The sequence below is a fragment of the Malurus melanocephalus genome, unplaced genomic scaffold, assembly GCF_030028575.1.
Source record: "Malurus melanocephalus ecotype Western Australia unplaced genomic scaffold, MMel_1.1 scaffold_56, whole genome shotgun sequence".
Classification (NCBI taxonomy): Eukaryota; Metazoa; Chordata; class Aves; order Passeriformes; family Maluridae; genus Malurus; species Malurus melanocephalus.
The window spans coordinates 1439968-1445967 of NW_026623288.1; the positions used below are offsets into that span (position 1 = coordinate 1439968).

At 51.9% G+C, this 6000-nt stretch overlaps 1 protein-coding gene across 4 annotated transcripts in view; it reads left to right on the forward strand.

The window, feature by feature from the left end:
- The first annotated feature begins 3999 nt into the window (after positions 1-3999).
- STAG2 (STAG2 cohesin complex component) overlaps positions 4000-6000 on the forward strand; it is a 70137-nt gene continuing 68136 nt past the window's right edge. For 3 of the 4 annotated variants that reach the window (XM_057365659.1, XM_057365662.1, XM_057365661.1), the window contains exon 1: positions 4000-4204. The gene's annotated coding sequence lies outside the window, so the exon portion shown is untranslated. Of the gene's footprint in view, positions 4205-5284; positions 5505-6000 lie in introns of those variants that run through there. The other variant, XM_057365660.1, reaches the window with a different exon arrangement.

The following is a 6000-nucleotide window of genomic DNA, read 5'->3' on the forward strand; positions in this document are numbered from 1 at the left end:
AAAGCATCTCACCCAAACAGCAGTATGAGCATGGGGCTTTGGATAACAAGTGGCACAGAAGACTGAGTAAAGCTGCTGCTCATAATGCAATTAGCAGAAAGKCATCTGTGACTGACTGGAATTCTGTTAATTTTTAGAGCTAATAATAAAGGGGAGTTAAAACTTCCTTCCTTTGTAGTGGTACAGGACAAACTCTGATTTTGTGCTCCTTCATAGAAGGAGCAAGCAGAAACTTACTGAATCAAAGAAAATTCAGACATCAGTTGGGTGTTCTGGAAAGACCTGGTGAGAAATAGGGGACACAAGGGAGACTTACATAAATGGAAAAAGGAAGAAATTGTTCACAGAGCAGGGAAAAACCTGAGAAGCTACTGATGTGTAATCTCTCTCCTGCAAATTATGGGAAAGTAACCCATTTTTTGGTCTTTATTTTTGTTTCTTATATAATAGCTCATCTTCAAAAGGATTTAGAGCAGATTTCCCTGGAGTGACTAAGCTAGATTCAAGAATCTGGGGGAAAAAAAATTGACTGGATAGAGTGCTTTTACCCTCTGTACCCAACTCAGCAGCCAAAAGTACAGGTCATCAAAGCTACCACCTCACCTTGGGACAGTACACAAATTCTGGTTTATTTTTCCAATTCTCAAAAGCAAAGTCTCTAAATAAATAAATAAATAAATAAATGATTGTGGGTGGTAGTGTATTGGGTGGGTTTTTTGTGTTTTGGAGTTTTTTTGGTTTGATTTTTTTTTTTGATTGGTTGTTTTGGTTGTTTTGTTTGTTTTCTTTTTAATAATACAAATGAGGAAATGGAACTGCAGAGGGGGTTCCTATTCTGTAGGAGAAAGAAAAGGAAGAAGCATGAAAAGAAAAGGAAGCAGCATGAGCATGAATCTCCTGCCTGGAAAAATGAATCAGCCATCTGGCAGCTTGAGTTTATTCTGATCTTCTCTAGTGGTGAACCTCTGGTCATTAATTCAGACACGGAATTGGTATCTGCCCTCTCCTYGCTCAGTTTCCTGTGTGACTGATCATGAAGCTCTCTTTGGATCAAGTGCAATAAAAGTGCCTGTTGTAAAGTCTTTGTTAAATCCTCTCTGAATTGGGCTCAATATCAGAAATGGTGGACTTTGAAGCACTTAAAGAGTAGCTTTTTTGAGAAAGATGTCATAGTCSTGTAAAATACTTTCTCCTAGTTTTTCACAGAACTTTTTTTCTATCAGATATAAATCCTTTCTAGACAGGTCAGAATTTAAAATATCTGTATTTCCTTATAATGCTTAGGTGGCATTTATTTTTCTTTTAAACTTTTCATTGTATTGGAAAGGATGCTAAGTGTGCTAAAACATACGGAAACTTCAGGATGTTCTTTGTTTTTTTTCATAAAGTCTGAACTGATGGTAGAAGCCCGCTCGGGAATTGGCAGCTTAGAAAGAARTGGTGTGCTTGCAGAAGAACTGCTTTTCATCATCTTCCCTGGAAGGTTCAGTCCCAGAAGCATGATCTCTTCATGGGGAAAATGCAGGAGTTAGGCTCTTCAGAGAGCCAGTCTGACTCCCTTAAAGGTGAGGAATCCTCACAGGGCACAGCTGACCTAACAAATTCCTATCTTCTGGTCAGTGGAGCAGAGCAGGAACTTTTCACTGGAGCGCTCACTATGCTCAGCGTTGCTGACTGAAGTGCTCCTGCAGTTGTACTGGAACAGCTTTGAGAAATGATCCCGGCTGGGGGGGCAGGAATCAAACCAGTCCCTTAGAAAACAAATGTYCCTCCCCGCTTCTCTGATGAGGCAACAGTTTAGCTAAGACAGGGCTGAGCAAACAGCTGAATGAAACAACTGCGAGGGAGGAAATGAACTGGAGAGTGTGAAATCCTCTTAAGGGAGGCTCTGTGACAAGGGGTTTGGAATGTGCTGCTGCACCTGGAGTCTGGGCTCTACAGTGTTCCCATGTTTTGACACAAGTAAAAAAAAAGCAAAGTTGTGTGAGTCAGGACACCCTGAAGTGTTATGGATCTGGGCTACCAAAGCCTGACTGACTCAGCTTTGGAAATGAGCTGAACTCTCTGCCATGGTATTGTCAGCGCTTGCACACTCATTCCTTCAAACCACACCTTAAAAACTRTGTCACGTTTTCTTCATGTTAGGTAAACACATTTACCTAAAACCTGTCAGCTGTGAGCTCAAGTGTGAACTACAGTGTTTTTGRAACAGAACAGAACACATGTGCTGTACATGCATTTCATGCACAGCTGACTGGGGCTGCCTCGTGTTGTGCTCTTGCCAGCTCCTGCAGTAAACTGCTATAATCTTTGGACTGGAGTTGTAATATGAGTTATCCCTATTTTATCTGAAGCAGAAGACCCATTACTGGAATTCTGTGAACAGACCAAATGTTGTAGTTTATTTTCATGGAAAGGTTGTCTATCTGGCAGCTGTCAGAAGTTGACTCCATATGGGAAAGGCACAAATGGATGCAGCTTCTTTCCCTCTATTCCTAAGTGTTGTTTYATAGATATTTATAATTATATAATAATTTTTAAGGCTTACACTAAGTTTGGTGGGTTTTAAAACGTATTTTAAAAATTCCAGACAGACACTATCAGATTAACATTAAAGATCAGCAACAGCACCTGTAGCTGTAATTGAMACCGTGAACATAGTTATATGACTGGGCATCCAGGATGCTATTTTAAAGTGTTCCCTACAAGGCAATCTTTCTGCTTATTTTCTTGTTTCCCCCAACCTTGACAGGTGTAAAACTATTCTGAAATACGAATTCGAGCTATAAAATATAATTAATTTTTGAAAGCCTGTCTCATGCATCAACTGACAGATTGTATCTAGAATTCCTAGGTGACAACTTGAATTAAATTGCTTTTAGGTGTTTTTGGGGTTTTTATTATTTTATTTTAAACATTCCTAATCTGATCACAGTTTSCATTGTGAGCTTTATTTTCTCTGCGGGATGCCTCATCTTAGTTTTTAAAAGACTGGAACTGGTCGATACTCTTATCTTAAGTATCCTGCCTTTGTTAGGCAGGTGAGCAGAGTAACTCGGCTTAGTGACTGCTTAGTTATGCTAACTCTCCCCAAAATTATAAGTAGATAAACACAAGAGRGTGATTAGACTCTAATTACCAGGACAAAACTATTATTGTGCTGACTGATCTAAATATAAGCTTACGTGGAACTACTCAGCATGAGCAATGTGCTTAGCATTACACAATAAAGTGAARAAAACGTGTCACAAATCGTGTGTCTGGTTACTTCAGAATCCTGTACTGCTTATRTGGAACRMTTCAGGTTCATATAATCCTCATGCAGGGMGAAAAAAAGGAATCCCACAAATGCTCATTTAACTAAGGGCACTCTTGGCGATGGGCAGAAGCAGAAAGCGTTTTTGGAGAAGGCTCCCGAGCACGCGAGCCGCCATCRGTGCCAGCAGACATTGCTTCTGTGCGCGTCCTGCAGCTCCCCAGATAAGGCACCCTCCATCCATGTGGGCAACCGTACGTTTATCTGGCCAGCCAAGGGCTCCCCCGCACACGGCTYCGCTTCCTGGCGACACAACGCTGCGAGAGAGAGCGGCCGGCGGCGTTGTCTCGGCGGGTCACTTTGGAACGGCCCAGCTTTGTGTCGGCCGGACGATGACGTGCGGTGACCGCAGGGTTTCCCGGCAGAGCGGCCGAGGCTGCGTGCGGCCGGGCGCGTCCCGCGGGCTGGCCCCGCGTCCACAGCCGCTCCTTTTTAGGCCGCGCCGCGCTCCCGCTCCGATCCGCTCCGATCCCATCCGATCCGCTCCGATCCCATCCGAGCCGAGCCGATCCGATCCGATCGGCCGGGCCCGCCCCGCGCGCGGCCCCGCGCATGCGCCGCACCTTGTTTACCCCGCTCGGCGCGGCAGCGCGGCGGCCGGCCGGCAGGTGTCGCCCCACGCCCAGGAGAGCGGGCCCCGCTGGGCGGCCGCCAGGTGGCGCCTGCGCCCTCCATTCGCCCGCGAGCCGCCGAGCAGCGAACACCCCAAACAATCCCCAGCGCCGCCGCCAAATTAAATAACCCCGACCCGCCCGCGCCCCGCGCCCCCTCCGCGCCTACAGCCCGGCACCGGCCGGGACGGGCGCGCAGCCGGCGAGCCGCGCCGGGGATACGGGAGCGGAGCTGCGCGCCGGGGCCTCCTCGCTGCCTACGCCGACACTGGGCAAGGTAAGTTAGAAAATGGCGGCGAAGCTTCTGGAAGTTTGGCGGGGGGACTCGGGATCGCGGTGCGCGGCGGCGATGAGAGGCCGGGCCGCGGCCCGCAGCCCCCGGGCCCGCGCCGGGCGCCAGGCCGGCTGGCCGCGGGGACTGCGCGCAGCCAAGATGGAGGACGGCGGGGCCGAGCCGCGAAAACACTCCAGCCCCCCGCTTCCCCACCCCCCGTTCCCGGCGCGCCGCGGCGGGGAGGGGGGAGGCGAGCGGAGCGCGAGTGAGAGAGCGAGAGGGCGCCGAAAGCGGCCCCCCTGCCCGCCCAGGCCCCCTTCCTCCTCYCCAGAGCCGGCCGCGGGCAGGCCGGGCCCGGCGCTCGGCGAGCTAAAATGGAGAACCGCCTTCTCCTCCTCCTCCTCCCCCCTTCTGCCGAGCCGAGCAGGGGCTGCCGGCAAGATGGAGGACTCGGGCATTGTGTGCGTGGGGTGTGTGTGCGGGCGAGCCGGGCCGGGCCGCTCGGGTGGGCAAGCAAAGGGAAYGGGGTCGGGGCCCGAGCCGCACTCGGGGGAGCGCTGGGCCGCGCCGAGAAAATGGTGGGGCGGCTGCCGGKGCCCCGGGGTCGAGTGTCGGGGGAGGCCGCGGGCAGGGGACTCGCACTTGTGACAGCGCTCGCCACGGCTCCCTTTCCCCTGCTCCCCGCTGCCCAGCAGCCGAGTTCTTSCTGCCAGCTCGCTCCCGGCGGGTTCCCCGCGCAGGGAAGTGCCGAGGGATCGGGATTTCTCTCCTCCGTGTCTCTTCCCCGAGCTGGGGCAACTCTGGCCGCCCTTCCCCGTGMCTGCATTGGAAGGCTGGCGGGAGCGGGGCTCCCTCGGCCCAAGTGAGGACGTGGGGACTGACCTGCACCTTCCCCCCCCGCCTCCATTCGCTGCCCCTCCCGCCCCGGCGCCCAGCTCGGGGAAGGCCTTTGTGGGTCGAGTTTTCCCCTCCGAGTGACTTTGGCCGATCTCCTCGGCGGCTGCCCGCTAAGAGGAAGAGTTGTTGCAGTTTCCGTTCGGCTTCCTTTATTTTTTTTTTTTTTTTTTTTTGTAAAGAAAGGGCGCTTGCCAACTTGTGCCGGGGACGCCCGATGCCGGGAGCCGCGTGTTGCAGGAACCCCGCTGGGCTCTCGCCGGCCCCGGTGGGGGAGGGGGGCAGGAGGAGGAGGAGGAGGAAGGAGAATGCTTCTTACTGGGGGGTTTTGGCGCCACTTTTGTTTTAGATAGTGCTCCTCTGCCCCCTCCTCCTCGGCACGCACTGAACTGAGCTGAACCCTGCCCAGGTAGGAAACSAGAGCTTTCCTGGTGTTTCTCTTTTATGGGCGCTTATTTTCTCTACACGGATTAAAAAAAAAATATATATATGTATATATTTAGTTGCTGCTGCGGTTAGGGACGGAGGGACAGAGGAGTGAGCAGCCGTAGATGGCTCGGTTGGGAGGCCCTGTTTTCCGGGAATTCCTCTCCCTGCCCGAGCGCATCCCTGCTGCTGGGCGTGCTGGCCTTGGGGGCCCGCACCGCTCTGCCTCCATGCCTTCCTCTGTCCTGGTAGCGTTGTATAATCCGTCTGCCCCGTGCAAATCCGGCACCCACCGACCTAATTTTTTTTTCCCCCCCTCTTCCGAGACCGGGTGCGGAGGCGATCGGGCCTCTGTTTCGCTGCTTTTATTTATTTATTGTACTGCCCTGGMTCTGCTCTCCTTGTGCTCCCACGGGATGCGGCGTTAGGAGCTGACACAAAGTTTCGATCACCTTCGAGTCCGGTGCTCTAGTTACCGC